The sequence below is a fragment of the Accipiter gentilis genome, chromosome 20 (assembly GCF_929443795.1).
Source record: "Accipiter gentilis chromosome 20, bAccGen1.1, whole genome shotgun sequence".
NCBI classification, from domain to species: Eukaryota; Metazoa; Chordata; class Aves; order Accipitriformes; family Accipitridae; genus Astur; species Astur gentilis.
Window position 1 is genome coordinate 27,417,341 of NC_064899.1, and position 19,394 is coordinate 27,436,734.

Genomic DNA, 19,394 nt, shown 5'->3' on the forward strand with positions numbered 1-19,394 from the left:
CTTTTGCTCAGCTACAATAATTTCAGATTTATTTCAAACTTAGCTTATTCATCACCTTGAAAAGTGCTGATAGGTTGTTGTTGGTATTTAAAGAAAAGCTATGAGTGTAGTTGTCATGCCAGCTATCTTTTGAACATTCTAACATAGAAATTACTTCTGATAAACTTTATAAATTTTAGACCTTTACTCTCTAGTGTTATCTGATGCTTTCCATGGCATGAAATCTGATCACTTTCCTGCTTTAAGGAGGAAAATGTCTTAAGATTTCCCATGCTTTTGAGGCTGTGATATTGGTTTAGTTTCAGCAGACTAGTAGCTTAGTTTCTGGCAGAGACTTTTCCTAAGTTACCTAAATCAGTGAGACACTGTGTGCCTGAGTTCCCCATCCCCATACTCTGTCTTCTACTGAGACAACAAATGCTTTTTGTGTGAACGTGCTGCTTCATGAAGGACAAAGCCCCAGACTCAGTTATATTCCTTGTATTCTTGTAGAGCAGCAGTCAGTCACCTTCTGTTTCTGTTTGAAAGTGCCTTCTAGCAGCTCCCTGGTCTATGACAGGTGGCTGTCAACTGCTACCACAGCACAAATAGTAAAGAATGAAAAATAAAAAAAATTACTAAAATAGTCAGTTTTAGCCTTTGTGCCTTACAATATTATGCTTAATGAACAACAGAAGCAAAATCTTTCTAGCTCCAATTCCCCCATTCTTTGAATCAATCATCTGAAATGCCTCAGGTGACCAATGGTATGTGTCTTCCAACCCTCCTTGATTTCTCAACGCAGAGTTACTATTAGTTTAATATGTCTCTATTTCCTAGGTTACCTGAACATAGCTAGTCTGTTTAGAATCAACTGTATTGCTGGTATACAGAGACAAAACACAAACCAATAATAACATTTCATTGGATTAGTAAGGGGGTTATCCCTGAGAGAGTTGCTCGAATTGAGGCCCCCTCGAGACATCAGAGTGAAAATATAACAGATATCCCAGTCTGAACTGGCAACTAGTCCCTTTCCAGTTTGGGCACCAACCAGACAGCAGTGAAGAAAGTCACGAAAGGGAGAAGGCAATTACATCTGCATGCCGGAGGTAGGGGACACGAAATGAGGCAGGCTCCACAAAATTGCAGACAGCTGGGGTTTTTGCACACATAGAATAGAAATGTTTGAATGCGCAGGATCTTTCATATGGAAAAATAAAATTCCAAAGAAATTAAGCAGATTCTTTTGTGTTTGTCTGGAAACAAGTATCTGCCTGAAAAATGTGCAAATGCCTTTATGGCTCTTACCATAAAAATTACAGCATGGGCATGAATTCAAGAGCAGAATTTCTCTTCCACTTCCACAACAGTTTTCAGATTTCAGCTACTGAATTTGCCTTCTCTACATATACACATACACGTACATTTATAATTACTTTTATTTTAACATAGCTAAGATAGAACTAAGATGTAGAACTAAGATACTCTGGGTTTAGCTGTGAAAACATCAAAAATTGCTTCTCACCCCTGAATTGTTATATGACAGGTTTTAACAAAGACGCTGGCCAGACACTGCATGATCTTCTTTTCCCCACAACTGTCCATATTCAGTGAATCAATCATAAGCCTTCCCAGGATCAAAGAAGCAATTACATTTTCTCTGTGAGTTTGTTTTTCATTTACATAAATAAGCAACATATCCCTTGACTCTATTGCTACAGTTTATTTATATTCATCCATCAGTACATATAGTAATATATTTAGCAAACTCTATCATACAAAATGAAGTTGTCTTTCCCAAAGAGAAATTATATACAATTCCAGCTACACAAATGCTGATGCTTGCTAAATTTTAAGCAAATTAACAAGGAAGTTGAAGGAAACTAATGTTCCTTGGACAAAAGAATGGCTGTTCTGGGTCAGACCACGAGTCCATCTAGTCCAGTACCATGTCTCTGACAACAGGCAAAAACAACATGGTTAAAGCCAGGGAAGCAATATAATACTCTCCCAAAGTCTTTGTTCACGGAATGTATATACTGAGCTTGATGTATTTGGTAACCTTTCTCTTCTATGACGGTGCTCAATATTCCTTTGAGCCCATGGAAACTTTTAATACCTATATCATCTAGCAAGCAGTTCCGCAGCAGTGAGAGCAAACCATGTGCAATGGTTAACAGACCTACACTGTGCCTAACTGGTGTAAGACTAAAATGCTCTCCAGGCTTTTTGTTACAGCATATTATTCAGAGCATGGCAAAATTTTTCAATTTTTTTCCCCGCCCATGGAAAATAGCCAGTTTTTACAGTGACTGAAAAGATTTGCCCAATACAGCTGAACTCATTCTTTTAAAATCCAAGTATTTTTACCCACTACTTCAAAAGAAAGATTCTTCCTCCCTAGTCCTAAAGCAAAATAAGGGTAAGCTCCTACAATCAAAGTCAAACCATTGTTTAACAATTTTTAGGGTCAATAATTTCATTTCTGTTGTGGATGTACCAAAACTTTCTTAATTGATTCACTTAAACTAAACCAACTAATTAATCAACTAGGCAGTTGTACAGCACTAGCCAAAATGACTAGTGAAACTTCAACTGTATGGTATACAGATAGGAAGCAACTAAGACTTTACACAAAGAGACAAATGACCAAACTTTCATTCTTGGTTCTCTTTGCAAGCATATAATTCTGGGTAAGTTTTTAGTGCTTGAATTTTGATTTCTTCATATACACCATGGATATAATGGTGCTTTTTTTCTATTATAAAAATAAGGGATGAAACCAGTCTGCTGGTCAGTATGCTTGCCTAGCCAATTGTAGCCTGGGCTGTGTAAAAAGCAATGTGGCCAGCAGTCTGAGGGAGGTGATTCTCCCTCCCTCTCTCCTGCACTCTCGTGAGACCTCACATGCAGTACTGCATCCAGCTCTGTGGTCCTCAGTACACGAAAGGCATGGACCTGCTAGAGTGGGTCGAGAAGAGGGTAATGAAAATGACCAGAGGGCTGGAACACCTCTCCTGTGAGGAAAGGCTGGGAGAGTTGGGGTTGTTCAGCCGGAAGAAGAAAAGGGTCTGGGGAGACCTTATTATGGCCTTTCAATACTTAAAGGGCTCTTATAAGAAAGACAGAGAGACTTTTACTAGGGCTTGTAGTGACAGGACAAGGGGAAATGATTTTAAAGTGAAAGAGGGTAGATTTAGTTTGGAATGAAGAAGAAATTCTTTAATATGAGGATATTGAGACACTGGACCAGGTTGCCCAGAGAAGTTGTGGATGCCCCGTCATTGGAATTGTTAAATGTCAGGTTGGACAGGGCTTTGAGCATCCTGATCCAGTGAAAGATGGCCCTGCCCACAGCAGGGAAGTTGGGACTAGATGAACTTTAAAAGTCCCTTCCTACCCAAACCATTCTGTGATTCTATGATCCTATATGTATGTGTTGTACGTGAGTGCTCTGTGTGTGCGCCTACTGGGAATGCACGCTCAACCCTGCAACTTGTTGGACTTCAGGGTGGGCAGCTGTGGCAGCATCGCGTCTCTTGGGCTGCCAGATCTGGCCCAATTCCCCTAACAGTTTTGTGATTTAGAAATCACACCAAAATTTATTGGACCTCTTCTTATAAATATGATCACAAGCTTCAGTGGGGGGACTGCAGAGTAACAAATATATACTGAGAAGTCATCTGAGATATTATGGCAGCCATTATACAATATTAATGCGCAGATGGACAGAATCACTGTAGTATTCTGAAGTGGGATAAATCAAGCAAAGTTAATAATAACTCTGATGAAATTTGTATTTAAAAAAACAGAGTGTTTTATCATCATTTTTACAGTACTAATCAATGTCCAGAGTACTGAATCATATTGAAAATGAGCTACTAAAGCAACTGGTTTAGGCCCTGGAGTAGCTCTTAACTTGACCTAAAAAAGGAGCACCCTACAGCTGTGGTCCATCAGGCCACATTTTTGATAGAGAGTGTTGGTTTTTCTTCCTTTTTAGTCCCAGTGTGGGATCTTTTTTTGTGGAAATGAACATGTTAAAAAAGTTTTGCTTTAAAAGAATCTTCTAAAAGTATTAAGTAACTTTTTTTTTTTTTTTTTTTTTTTAAATAATGAGTTCTCTGTTTCCATGATTCCATTAGCAGCAAAGGGTCAGTATATAAAATGTGATGTTATGTTTGGCTTCATTTCCAACACAAATACTGTTCATCTTCAATAGCCAAGGCTAGATTTTCAGAGAACACCTGCTGACAGCCAAGAGGAGAAAAAAAGAGAGGAACGACATACTGCATGTGCAGTTATTCCAGAAAGCTTTGTCTAAGAGAGAGTTGAAAGTTTCAGCTTTGAGAAATTAGAAGTAATATGGAAAAATTTACCTTGCTGATTCTTACTGCTTAAATCTGCAAGGTACCAAGCAATGCCTGCTGAACAACTTCAGCTATAACCGCTCTGCACTTTTCAGGAGTGGAGCCTCAATAAATAGGAAGGTGTGAACTTGTGGTGTGCCAGTCTGGTGCTTCTGTGAGCACTACATTGAATACGACCAACCAACTAGCTGAGAAAAACAGAAAGCTATCCTTTTATCAGTCCCTTGTGTATGGCCCCTGTTGCTCAAGGTACTGTAACCATTCTTGTACTCCAAGGTAGACTTCCATTTCACAATGAGTGTAATAAAAAACACCAGTGGTTTTTCTTCTTTACATCTCAAGCCCAGATATTTTCCCTTACTATGTGACCCTAAATAACTTCTCATGACAACTTCATAACAAGCTTCTCATGACTAGCTTTGAAATTCAAGAGCTTCCTGGATGGAGTTTGTGACTGAAGAACTGAAGAGCTGTTCATTTATATTTTCATATCAAAATCTAAAATAATCTGATCTCTAATGCTTAACAACACAAGCAAAGGTGGAAGAATGCCTATAATCTCTTGAAGACCATTGGACTGGTCACATAACAAACTCACCAGCATAAACAAATATTATAAAACAGTTGCAGGATCTTTTCTAAGCTACTACTACTTTTCATGTCTGATACCTCTTTGAAGTCAGTATCAGTCCTGAATCAGCTCTTCAGGTAATAGCTTCCACTAACCTTTGCATCTCTAATTGGAAACTACACAAAGTGTCATCTGAAAACAGCATCCATAAAGCTAAAGGATTTGTAAAAGACATTCACCCACAGACTGTGACACTTCTACTTAATAGATCCACAAAATTTACATCCTATCCCACCTAACAGTGCTGTTTCTCACGTATTTTTGTTTTCTGGGTGAACTTAGACTATTAAGGCACATACCTAATGGGTGTGAATGCAAAATATGTTCTTGTTGGAAAATAATATGCTATAATTGTAATAAAAGATCTGTATTTCCTGATAGTTACTTCAATACTGTATATATGCAGGCAGAATTCCCTTAAATACAATGAAATAGCTTCTGCCTTTTTATGTCAGCTTTGAATCATGCTTCTAAAAGCAACAACTATAGATATCGCTATTTACATTTCCCAGCTAACAGATTTTGTAGCCAGAAGTCATATGCGGAGTCTTTTCTGACCTTCTAGATAATGCAAAGATGTGCTTGGCAACTGATGCAGAAAGCTCTTAAATTCTGTTTAAGCCATTAGAAATATTTTAGAAAGAGATTCTTTAGCAGTTAAAGGCCTTCTATGATCAAGAATCCACCATGCTTTTACCCAGATTGTTTCACTGCTGAAGGTCAGTTAAAAAATGATAAGTATATCAGCAATGTATCAGAAAAATCAGGGAAGAAGGCTGAGCATGAAACTGTATTTTACAATTGTGCCTATATTTTCAGTATTGAAAACCTCTTTCATTCAAAACCATGAGTCATACTTCCTTCTTCCTCCACCCCAACCTGAAATAATGAGACTCGTTTAAAAATTATGAGATATTAACAATAAGAGGGTTTTTTTTTGTTATGCTGAATGGTTTATAAGTCTTAGGCTTCTCATTTTCAGGCTTTTTCTCTACAACTATGAAATCTAAGTGTTCACATTTTTTATAACGAAAGCTAAGATTGCTCAGCAATCTCATATCTTCAGGAGCCGAGGCTTTAAGAAAAAACAGCAAATGCTTCAAACCACATGTTAAAGTCACAGGAGTTGGCAACACTATATTTTAGTTGCTATCAATAAAAACACATTGAAAAATAGGTTTGTTTACAGTGGATTAAAACATGAGTGTTTACAGAAAAAGAATTAAGTTTACAGTAAAAAAAAGAATCAAATACTCATTCTGTGACTTTCCTTATCAGATGTATCAGATAGATTCTGCCTCTCAGTTGCTATATATGCAGCAACCTGTGAGCGATTAAGCTTGTGGCCTCTATTATAGAAGGCAAATTGCCACATCTCATTCCAGTTGTGTCTGTGGTAGCCAGAATTAATGACTGAGGTGAGGGCAGCGATATACCGAGAAGGGAAATGCTCTTAACTGACTTGGCTTTGAGTTCACACAGGACAGTTCTCTGCACAAAAAAGTACCTCCTTACAGATATAACACTCTTTGTCACTCTTAATGCATTCTTGTTCTAAACCATCTAGTATAAATCCCCTTTGGCCAGCTAAGTTTACTGCATCTGCAAAAAAACTGCTTCAGACACCATGAAGTTCTTTATCAAAATAAATTCTACCAATGCACACTGAAATATGCAATTTTAAGCAATCCAATAACCTGTTCTCATCAAGGTACTGTATCAATGATTGTGAAAGGCCTTTATCTCTAATATGCTTTGAGTATTGTGGGGCTGATACAGGTACAATCTTAGTTCATATAGCTGAATATTCCAAGGAAGAAGAATACCCTTTATATCAATGTTCTGATGCTAAGCTTTAGCAGAACAAAGGCTGCTTGAGAACAATGATTAGTGGCAGTACATTTTTAAGCAAGCTATGGTGTTAAACATGAGAATGTGAAAAGCAGCTTTATTTTTTTGCGTAAATATAAGCTCAATCTGCAAGCTGTCAAAGCCCCTTAGCTCTCAGCAACTTCAGATTTAAAACATGGGGGGGTTTATTTAAAATAAAATGTGTGCACAAAAAAACATGGAACCCCCAAACATGAAAATGAAAGAAGCTAACCAAACCTAAAATATAGTGCAGGAAGTATGGCATGAGATTGTTCTCCCTGATTACTCCACTTAGAAAGCCCTAAATAGAACAGGATCACAACCCATCCAATCATCAGATTTGCTTGTGTTTGTTCTTTTCCCCCACTGGACATTTTCTCTGCATGGTGGAAAGAGAGAATTTTGACCATTTGCCAAAGATGTTCAAAATTCCTTTGGGATCTGGCAGCCTGCTATGCTGAAACTCTAGATAAATCCTCTGAACCTGTACAGAGGAAATGCACCATCTATATAGAATACGTATTTCACATATGGACCTGTTTGTGAACAGAGAGGGACTTGTGGGTACTGTGATGGTTGGAGGCTGTCTTGGGCATAGCGATCACAAAATGATAGAGTTTTTGATGCTGGCAGAAGTAAGGAGGGGGGTCAGCAGAACTGCTACCTTGAACTTCTGGAGGGCAGACTTTGGCCTGTTTAAAGGCCTGGTTGACAGAGTCCCCTGGGAGGCAGTCCTGAAGTGCAATGTAGTCCACGAAGGCTGGACGTTCTTCAAGAAAGAAATCTTAAAACACAGGAGCAGGCCATCCCCATGTGCCAAAAGACGTGCCAGTGGGGAAGACGACCAACCTGGTTGAATGGAGAGCTTTGGCTGGAACTCAGGAAAAAAAGGAGAGTTTATGACCTTTGCAAGAAGGGGCAGTCAGCTCAGGAGGACTACAAGGAAGTCATGAAGCTATGCAGGGAGAGAACTATAAGGCCCAAAGCCCAACTAGAACTTAATCTGGCTACTGTCATAAAAGACAACAAAAAAATGTTTCTGTAAACACATAAGAAACAAAAGAAGGGCTAAGGAAAATCTGCCTCCTTTACTGGATGAGGGGGGAAACATAGTGATAAGAACGGTTTAATAACTAAAAATAAAATAACAATAATAATAACAACAACAACAATAGTAGTAGTAGTAATGAAAGGGAATATAACAAAAAGGGAGAGAAATAAAACACAAGAAAAGACAAGTGATGCACAAGGCAATTGCTCACCACCTGCTGACCGATGCCTGAGCAACAATCTGCCCCTCCTGGCCAACTCCACCCAGTTTATATACTGAGCATGACATTCTATGGTATAGAATATCCCTTTGGCTAGTTCAGGTCAGCTGTCCTGGCCATGCTCCCTCCCAGCTTCTTGTATATCTGCTTGCTGGCAGGGCATGGGAAAATGAAAAATCCTTAACTTAGGGTAAGCATTACTTAGCAAGAACTAAACCATCAGTGTGTTATCAGCGTTATTCTCACACTAAATCCAAAACACTGTACCAGCTACTAAGATGAAAATTAACTCTATCCCTGCAGAAACCAGGACAATGGCTGGGGACAAAATGTTGTGGTGAATGGAGTTAAATCCAGTTGGCGGTCAGTCACAAGTGGTGTTCCCCAGGGCTCAGTACTGGGGCCAGTTCTGTTTAATAACTTTATCAATGATCTGGACAAGGGGATCAAGTGCACCCTCAGTAAGTTTGCAGGTGACACCAAGTTGGGCGAGAGTGTTGATCTGCTTGAGGCATTCCTCTTCAGAGGGATCTGCACAGGTTGGATCAATGGGCCAAGGCCAATTGTGTGAGATTCAACAAGGCCAAGTGCCGGGTCCTGCACTTGGGTCACAACAACCCCATGCAGCGCTACAGGCTTGGGGAAGAGTGGCTGGAAAGCTGCCTGGTGGAAAAGGACCTGGGGGTGCTGGCTGACAGCTGGCTGAATATGAGCCATGTTGGAGAAGTTTGTGGAGGACTGTCTCCTGTGGGAGTGACCCCACGCTGGAGCAGGGGAAGATTGAGGAATCCTGTCACTGAGGAGGAAGGAGCGGCAGAGATAACGTGTGACGAGGTGACGCCAACCCCTATTCCCTGTCCTCCTGCACTGCTGGGGGGTGATAGGTAGAGAATTTGGGAGTGAAGCTGTGCCTGGGAGGAAGGGAGGGGTGGAGGGAAGGTGTTTTGAGATTTGGTTTTATTTCTCATTACCCTGCTCTGGTTTGATTGGCAATAAATCAAGTTAATTTTCCCCAAGTTGAGTCTGTTTTGCCCGTGACGGTAATTGGTTGAGTGATCCTTCCCTGTCCTTATCTCTACCCATGAGCCTTTTGTCATATTTTCTCTCCCCTGTCCAGCTGCAGGGGGAGTGATAGAGCTTAGTGGTGCTTAGTTGCTAGCTGGGGTTAAACCAAAACAGGGCCTTATCTTCTTCTTCAGGAGACACAGGTGGCTTGGGGCAGCTCATGGGTATGTTTCTGTTGTATCTGAAGGAGCAGTCAGAAAAATCTCAGCCTCACACATGCAATTCTGAATAAAAATCACAGAATATAATGAAGGCCAGTTGAGAATCCTTATATTATTTGGCCTGGAAAGATGCAAGAGAATTACTGTCCTGCAGAACTGAAAAAGCAAAGTGTATGCTGGACTTTTAGTGAAGCCCTATGGCCTGCTAAGTATACTGAGGGTAGGGATTAGTCGAAGTGCCCACTTACTAGGAGTATTTGACATTCCAACCAAGAGAAGGTGTGAAGTAGACCAGAAGACAAAGAGCTCCTGAGAGCTGAAAAACAGCAAATAGCCTTTCCCATGGAGAGCTTTCATCAATAAATGAAGACTTTTCAAACCTTTTATAAAGAATGGCAATCAATTTAAAAGAAAAACAAGAAAACTCAGTGATGTACTTACTTGGACCAGACCAATTCATCTGACTGTAGGGTTGTTTTAATGGCCCATTAATTTTAATGGCTCATTCATTACAGCAAGTACAGTGGAGGAGGGAGCAGCTGAAGAGACAATTTTAAAGGTTTAGAAAGAACTCATTTGTCCTACTGTATTTGAAGGAACAAGGTACATACTTTCATCTTTCAAATCAGGCAACTTACAGTTTTAGGATTAATACCTAGAGTATATGTCTCCAACATGGCAAAAAAGAAGTGCATATAGGAAATATCCTTGTTGGTATAGAATGAAGTACCTGGATAAAAAACCAGCTGTATAATGGTGGGCTTTGGAACAGTTGCTATGAAATTGTGCTATATTACCCATTTGATCAGTAATAAATATGTAAAAAATCTTTAGTGATTCAGGGATTTACAAATGTCATAATTAGTTTCTGTATGCTCACAAAGCAACTTACCTGTATTCAACACAGGGCTTCAAAATTTAGGAGTTACAGGCATTTAGTATCAAAGTAAGTATATAGCCCATGAAATAAAGTGCTAAAAATGCACTGTTAGACAGATATACTCATGTTTGCTTTGGTAAAAGCAGATATTTTTTGTTCCTCATGGTCATAGAATCACAGAACAGTTTGGGTTGGAAGGGACCTCTAAAGATGCATTGTGCCAGAGGGTTACTAGGATAGAAGTGGTACTGATGTGAGACTGGCTTGGGCTCTCGTCTCTTCAGGATCCCTCTGATTATCCTATCAACCTCTCTTTCATTTTCCCTGACACTGTGTAGTGTGCTCACCTCCTTCCGGAGTTTCTTGGCCACACAGCTCCTCAACCAGCTCATACCTCCTGCAGGCAAGATTCAAAATTCAAGATTCGACTTTTGGAGTTTATGCCATGTTATCATTTTTCCTCCTTTTCTACTTCTCTCTGCACCATGCAGCATGAAAGAACTCAGAGCCTTTAAAGATTACTTAATAAAATATGGTGCATATTCTCTCCTTGAGGTGTTCGTTTCAAGGGAGAAATAAGTCCTATGGTAGCTAGACAAGAAAGTTACACAAATAGTAGAAAATTGGACATCTGGGACTTCAGGTAGAGCATATTCTGATTTTACAGAGGTGAAAATCACATCATCTTCTATGATATAACTCCTGATTTATGCTGCAATAACTGCCAGGCAAATTCGACCTATATTGTAATTTACAAGCAATCTAGTGAAACTGGTTAGAGCACAGCAATGGCTGGCTGCTCATTACGGGACAGGGACCTGAGGGCCAAGCATGAAGATGTGAACAGCAGGACACGGGCCTCATCTGCCAGGGCCCCATCCCAAAGCCCCCAGGGTGAAACAAGCAAGGAAGGCCCAAGGGGGGCAGCCATTGCTGGCCAAGAGTCCAGGTTGCCAGAGAAGTCTGTGGTGACAGGGCACAGCTGAGATCAAGCTGGGTCATCAGTCTGCTGGTCATGGCTTGGAACGATGAAGGCATGGCTGTGGGTCAGCTGGAGACCAGCACTGCTACAGCATTAGTAGGACAGGGACTAACAGCCCCAGGCTGAGCGGAGCCAAAATGGCTGCCCTGGCCCATGGGTACACATGGTGAGAGGCCCCGGGTAAGGTTGGTCAGGCCAGAAGGCCTACTGGTGCACTCAGGGCCCTGACAAAAGCAATAAATCCTATGTATGGTATTTTAGGTTGCGAGGCTGCAGGAAGTAAGATTACATGGTCATAACGGCGACTTCTGAATCTAAAATCTGTGGCAAGAACATCCCTCTCAAATGCGTGCCAAAATGCTCTCAACTACAGCAGAGGAAATACTGAAGCAATTTCAGTGTCTCTCTGGCAAGTGGACATAACACATGGGTCTAGTTCAAACTATGCAATTTTCCAAACTAATTATAGCATCTAATTAAGATTTCATCAATAATCCAAAATACTAATTTAAAAGAATGCAGAAGGGTCTAATTGTTCTTTATTAAATTTCCTTGCCTACTCGATTTATAATAAGAAATTTCAGGGACATATGTGTTGGATCAGGCAGAGATTTTTGAATATATGAGCTACAAGAGAACCCACTCTTCCATCTTCAATAATTAGCATTGCTCTTCCTGGGCCCAGTCATTTCCCAGTAGCCGAGAGAATGATTAGGCCTTCACTACTCAACTAGGTCACCTTATATCTTCCTCGTCCACGTGGCAAATGGCAGAGCATGATATGCATCCACATGGTTAAACTTTCCTTTCACCCACAAAAGGGAAACCTCATCTGTTTTGCCTATTAGGAGCAGTCTTTGGACCAACAGTATCCTCTGAATGTTGCTTGAGAGTATGCTAGGTGGTATAGATCAAATCATGCCAGGGAGAGCAAAAGCAATTAAGCAACAGGGCTGTTCATATGACAATGCTTCAGGTCATGCCCTGGCCTTTTTCAGTTGATTAGTGTGGATATAAACTTTGAGTCCATAGAAAGCATTTGATTTTCTCTGGAGCTTGGTGTTTCACTTTGCTCCCTGCTTCTACCATGCTGAAGGATGCCCAAATCTGTAGATATATGGCAGGTTTCTTCCCTGTCTGTTGAAGCCCCTTTCAGCCACACATATTCAGATGCTCTCAATTGGCATAATCCCATCTTTTTTCAGTCCTCCTACCTTGATGAGAGCATAAAGTAGTCAGGCTTCTTCTCAGGTGCCCAGAAACACACCTGTTACCACTAGACAAAGAAATATGAAACAGCATACATATTTTTACTACTCATCCTGACACTTACTTACATTTAATTCAATTTGGGTGGGCAGGAAAGTGTTAAAGAAGAAGCTGCTCATTTTAAACTTCTTGGCTGTGCTCCTTCACACGCAGACTCAGACATTTGTATTAACCTAAGAGATTTAATTGCCAAGGCCCTCACCACCCAGTGCAATATTTTCACAGACTGCATCAGCTTGTGAATCAAGCAGCAGCTGTGTTATTCCCACAGAGGGTAACTAGTGAATTCATATAAAAAAAACTGGCAAAGTGTTGGAATTGAGGGCAGCACCCACCAGCTACTAATACTGCTGTTACAGAGAGCTAAAGATAGCATGGAAGGTTGTGGTTTTCTCCTAAGAAACATCTGTCATGGGGACTGCATGGGGACTCCTGCTCCCTGTACAAAAGGATATTTTTGTGTACAGTTTGTCAAAACCTAAACATTTGTGTGTTTTCTTTGTTTGTTTTTAACATATTCTGAAGTGTTTACTTTGTTTTCTTCAGTTACTTTCTTCATCTAGACTCAAAAAAAATGAAGGGCCTTCATCAAAGACATTTTTATCATTCTTATCACTAATAACAGGAGTTGCTGTAAGCCTTACATGCTCTCCATACTATTTCTTGGAGTTCTCCTGTGCTAGTAGATAGAGTACATGCAGAGTAGCCAGTGGCTGGGTACACAGGCACGTATGCTCTAGTTGAGCCTGGGCAGGTCTGAAATACCTGTCTCATTTTTCAGAGCAGTCACGTTGCTACTGTGTAGCTGTAGTCATGGAGTTAGAGTGTCTCTAATAGCACTGGGAGGAAAAATCTAGATAGCTGTGAGAGTCTTAGTAGTATTTCTGTAAAGAAAAACAATATAACTTTTTTAATCTGCAAGCTTTTGCTTCCTCCCCACTTCTTTAAAAGTTACTTATCCGTCTAAGTCATGAAGCAAAATAATTACTGAAAGTATTCAAGTAAATATTCCTTGTAATTGGTTATATATTTTTGTATTTACAGGGAAAAAAAAAGAAACGGACGGAGGTTTCAATGTAGCCAACTGGAACATGATATAAATATTGTCACTAAATAAAAATGCCTTTAAAACCAACAGCAGCCAGTTGGCCTTTTATATAGCGTTACGCTAACATAAATCATGTTAGCCTTATGCTAACATAAAACAGAAGATTAATGCTGGAAAAGGAAATAGTAGCATGGATGCCCAACACATATAGAAAATGTTTGTATCAAACCATTAATACCCAGAAAGCTGAGGCTGCAAGAAGGGATCTGAGATGAGGCCACGGAAAGCTGTTACAGAGTCAGTGCATGCAGGCTCAGGAGAGTACTGCAGCTCAATCGCTGTGGCTGTGGCAAAGTCCGAGATCCTGGGGAGAGCTATGAAGGTGAAGATATTCCCCAAAACCTGAGTTTAAACAAGAATGGCTGAGCCTATCCCCTGCATATCATGCATGGTCACACTGACCACAAATCTCAAAGGCAAGTACCATCACCTGTTATTAGCTTTCTATGAAATCTTACTGAATGCAAAAGGATAGGATGCCCTAGAGCCTGACGTCTTCTTATGTGCAAGTTACCGAACAGCCAGCTGCAAAGCAAGCTGCTCCTCAGTCACCCTTCCACCACATTTCAGCTATGGCTACAGCCCAGTGTAACTGAAGCGTGAGCTCCTGTTGTGGTACACTGTCATTGAGAAATTGAACTGCATTGTTTGCTAATTGGTTCACATAAACTGTTATTTTTCAAGGAGCTCTTTAATCCTGTTTCCTCAGTGTCACCGGCAGTAAAACAGAGAGGGAGAATCTGTTCTCTAGATCTTTAATTTTTTGTTTGTTTGTTTTAAAGCTATTTGGTTGAGTGTAAGGGTACACTGTGGAGGACAGCCATATCCTTTGGTTATTCATTTCATTACAGCTGCCTCCATGCCACAAAAGAATCACTATTTCATTACTGTTTCATAGCTGCTCCATAGTTTCCTAAACTGCACAGAAGATTAGCAACCCCCTCAAGAACAAAAGCTTGGTACCATGCCCTAAACTGTCAATCCCAACTCGAAGCATACAAAGACAGGTCCCTGGAAAAAAGTCTTCTAAATTAGCATAATGGTTTTTATGAAGAACAACTTTGGAATCAGATTTTTGCTCTGTTATTGGAGCTTAAGTTTTCCTGCTTTATTTAGTCTGTGATTATGGAAGAACAACAAAAAAAAAAACCTCACCAAAAAAACCCCAAGAAGAAATGGGGTGAGGAGTTGGCTAATGGAGGTAAGGGTATTTTTAATGAGAGCTGAAATAGCCATAGTTTGATGTGACTGAGCAGTTCACAACATAACACCGAGTCACTTCCTCCTGCTGAAGTTTTTGAGTCCAGTTACAGAACCATAGCACCACAGAAGGGTTGACATTGGAAGAGGATGTCTGGAATTAATCTCATCCAACCCCCCACTCAGGCTGGGCCACCTAGAGCCATTTGCCCAGGAACATGTCCAGATGTCTTTTTAATATCTCCAAGGATGGAGACAACTAGTGCCAGTGCTCAGTCACCCTTACGCTAAAAAAGTGTATCTCTTGTACTGGGGAGCCCAGAACTGGACACAGTACTCCAGGTGTGGAGTGCAATTCTGTTTGCAGTTTCTGTAGTGTAGATGAGTAACTCTAAACTCATTCAGCTTGCAAGTATACATGGCATTAGAAAACTGTATTTGACTTAAATCTATGCCTTTCAGAGAGCTTAATGCCAGGTGATACTTATCTCATGCTTGGGTGTGCATTTTGTTTTAGCTCTTCATGGGCAGCACACACAATATAATGAGACATGTGACAGATTGTCTGTTAAAGTGTTTTCCTAAATTACTGCATCCTTCTACCTGCTTTCCAACACCACTTCAGTTTTGGTGATCTCACAGTCACACTTACTTTTCTGTCAGTCTACACTTCTATCTATTTCAATAATGTTTTCTTGCTTTATTCTTAAAACTAACATGGGATTTTTGACAGCAACTTCCACCTTTTAGCAATCACACTGAAAGGAAGGATGAATATAGATTATAGCTTAAGGTATATAGACTGATATACACCATATATATACCCCTACAGATGTTTGTTCTTAACCCCATCTGTAAGCAATGGTCTAAACATATTTTGTGTGACTAAAAAAAATGTAAAATCCTAGAGAGAAGTATGTTTTCTGAAGGCTTGGGTCAGAATATGTGCCTCATAATCAAGATAGCATATTATGGAGGGATAAATTGCACTATTTCTGTTACCTTCTTGGACCAAGAATACCCACTGTTCATGGTACTCTGAACTGAGCCACTTGTGTCTTCCATATGCCAGTTTGTGTCTATTCCTCAGCGTAAAATTAGTGAAAAATGTTTGGCTACCTAATATTCCTCTCATCAGTGAGGATCGAACCTTGAGATTTCCATTTCAAAAGTACATTTTATTGCTACAGTGAATAGTTTAGCTCAACTAGGGAGCAAGTAAGTTTTATTTCCCCACAGTAGCCACTAGAAAGGGTGATGTCTGAGGAGAAACATGACTGTGATCCACCAGGAACTGCTGGGAAAAGGCCCATTTCTCTGCTGCAGGGAGATTATAGCAGCAGTAAATCCTCAGGATGAAGAAAAATCTGCAGGTGTTAATACGCCAGCGTGCTGCCTAAGGTCAGATGAGCCTGCTCAGGATGTGAACATAGTTTCTTATCCCATACATAGCTTTGCAGTATGTGGCAAAATCTCTTCTCAACCATTGGTTTACAACTACAAATGCTGGAGCAGTTATTGCTGCTTAAGATAAACAAATCTCCCAAAGAGGAATATCTTTTTTCCAAAAGACCTTAACTTTCTGCATTACCAATGAAAGTGCTTTCTGCAACTGGCTTGGAAGGCTGTAGCAAGTGCTGCCATAGGAAAGCCCTAAGGATTGTGTTATTCAGCATATAGCTTCACTGCAACCTGCTTAGGACAAGGGTGACAGAGGAGGTAGGGAAGAGAGTCAACAGCCATCTGGTCATTTCCTTCCTCTGCCAGCAGCCAGGCTGAATGCCTGCTTCAGCTTCCTAGACCTCTGAGATGAGACAGCTTATAACCCTTCTAAAAACCTCACCTCTCAGACTGCAGAAAAGTTCAGTATGTCAAGCCTGAGCAAAGTGAAAATATCTTCCTTCCCAGAAAGGGAAAACATCAGAGAAGCAAAAAGCAACCAGACACTGCACCAAGAGTCCTCATGTCCAAGAGCAGATTTTTGTCTCTGCCACATGAACCCATGTGGATCCTGCAGGTGTCCAATTCTTGTATCGTCTCCCTCCTTCCCTGCCTTCCTGGTATGGAGTTTACCAAAAAGGGGCAGAGTTGAACCAGCAATAACACAATAAATTATAATACATTCTGACAGTGTTTATATTCCACTTCTTGCTCCTAGTTTAAAATTTAAGTTCTCGTGAAAACATAGATAATGCCAATTCTGAAGGACTCTTATTGCTTGAATCATTGCTTCATTAGTGTATGTATGGGGTAAAGAAGCCTGAGTCACAGGACTAGATATTTAGCTGGTGGCTATCTTTACAGCTCCACTTCCATCAGATGAATACTGTCTATTTACAGCCGCCTTGGATAACACAAAGGCACTCTCAAGCTCTGTCCTTGTATTTGCAACTTAGACAAATTTATCACGTACCATGATACCCTCAGTTTTGCATATACAAAATGGTTTAATTTTCACAGATACCATCAACCCCATTGTCTTGGATTCTTGAAATAGTGTTGCTAGTTGTAGCGATCCTGACAGCAGCGATCCTCCATGGAGGAGCTGGTGAGCCACGCGGCAGTTCCCACGGGCAGGCGCTGGCCTGCGCCGCGCTGCGCTCTGCGTGTCCCTGTGGGGCTGGGGGGTCACCTCATCCAGCGTGTCACAGCAGAGGGGCCGGCACCGGCCGCTGCTCCACCTCCACATCCTTGCCTTTAGCTGAAACTGCAGCCAGACATTCTCATGGGAACATCCCTTTCATTTAAAATGGTTGCTAGAGCTCTTTTCTATAAGAAAATCCTGTAAGATCTTGAATGACCAAAATGGTCAACCTTTCCATGGACAAGATCTGCACGGTGTGCTGCAGCCTCATCGGAGGCTTGGGCATCGCTGCCCAGCTCAGGGTTCCCAATCCTCTCCTCCTTTATAGTTTTAGCTCTAATAAATGGCATTTTAAGCAATACTTTACACTGCCTGAGTGCTTTTCTTAATAGGATCATAACAAAACATCCGCTACTGGTGCAAGAGACTAAAACAGTGTTTTAGTTTCCTGAATAACAATACCATTCAATGTTACTCACTTATTAAAAGGATGTTTTTCCAGACAGAAATGTTAGCAAGAGTACCAATTTTATTATTTAGAAGCCACCTACTTTGGCTGAGTATCTTATCTGTAGAAATAATTTGTGTTAAAATACTGTAATTAAACTCATCTTTAATCTAGAGCAGTAGTTCACCTGAAAAGATTTCACAATTCATCACTTAATTTTTTTCCATTCCAGAATTAAAACTGAACCTGTTTCTATGCCACGTTGAGAAATTGGTGGGGGTATGGTGTTTTGAAGCAATTTTTGTCAAATGCCTAAAGCATTACTACAGCAAGAAAAAAATACTTTCTGGAAGTGACATCTTGACATTAATTTTTATTAAAGTATCCCAAGGCCTGTAGCAGCTCAGTTCAACATGCACCGAAAATTTTCTGCATCTGAAACACCGAGAACACAAAATACTGCTTAAGCAGTGCTTCTGAACTTCATGGTTAGGTGCTTAAATACAAGATCAGGTTTTCTAATTGTTTCCAGGTTCTACAGCTTTGTGAAACCAGCTGTCAGCAGATCTTTTGCCCTCAATACTACTGCATTTACTAATGATACACTAGTACAGATGGGGTGGAGGCTGGGCTGTGAATGCACACCACATAAAAAAACTCCAGTTGTCATTAATCATTCTCTAGAGCACTGTACTCACATGTAATATGGCTCTAAGTAATGACCATTATTCTGAGAAAGCACTAAATCAGCTGGGTGGGGTCTTAAAAAATGTCATTACAGCTTGTCATAAGCGCTAAGAAATCTCAACCAATATTCTTTAATTCCGGATGACCTCTCTGGTGGGGTAGTAGTAATCTGAAGAACAACACTCTTCCCCAGAGAAGGGCCCAGAGGATTCAGTTTGCCAGATGGTGGGGTGAAGGAGAAGCTGTTTTCTGGGTGACTGGGTCAGTGACCCACCCCTGGAATTAGATTTATACCCCGAAGTTGCCATCTTCTCCAATACATATGCCACCAGAAGGGCTGAACTAGAGCCGCTGGGGCCAGGTATAAGAGCATGGGATCTGCAAGAAGGCATGGCAAATTCTGGTGCTTCGTCTTCATCCCTCTTTTATAACAGTGCAGTTGAAATATTTATTGAATGCATGGTGGTCACAGAAGCAGAATAAAAAATGGTTGTAGCCATTAGGAGGAATTGGAGTTTCACAGGTTTGATCGTCTGTGGTTTGGACAGAAAGAGAGTGAAGCAGCAGCCCATCAAGGCAACTTAGAGGAATCACAAGATTAACAAGAAAAAGGCAAATATGGAGGAAAATAAAGTCTCTGTAAGGTTTAAGGGGGGGAGCACTAAAAAAGCAATATTGCAAGTATACATATTATACACACAAAATTCTCTATTTTGAAATGAAGTCAAAATAAGAACTGAAGAGCTCACCTGGGTGGTTCAGAAGAAAGAGTCAGGGATTCTCCCACCCTTCCTGCAGAGACAGGGAGCTTTGGGCTAGGGGCAGACATGAATAAACTCCTGCCAGCATGGCTAGAGTCCAAACTGGAATGGTTCAGAGTATTT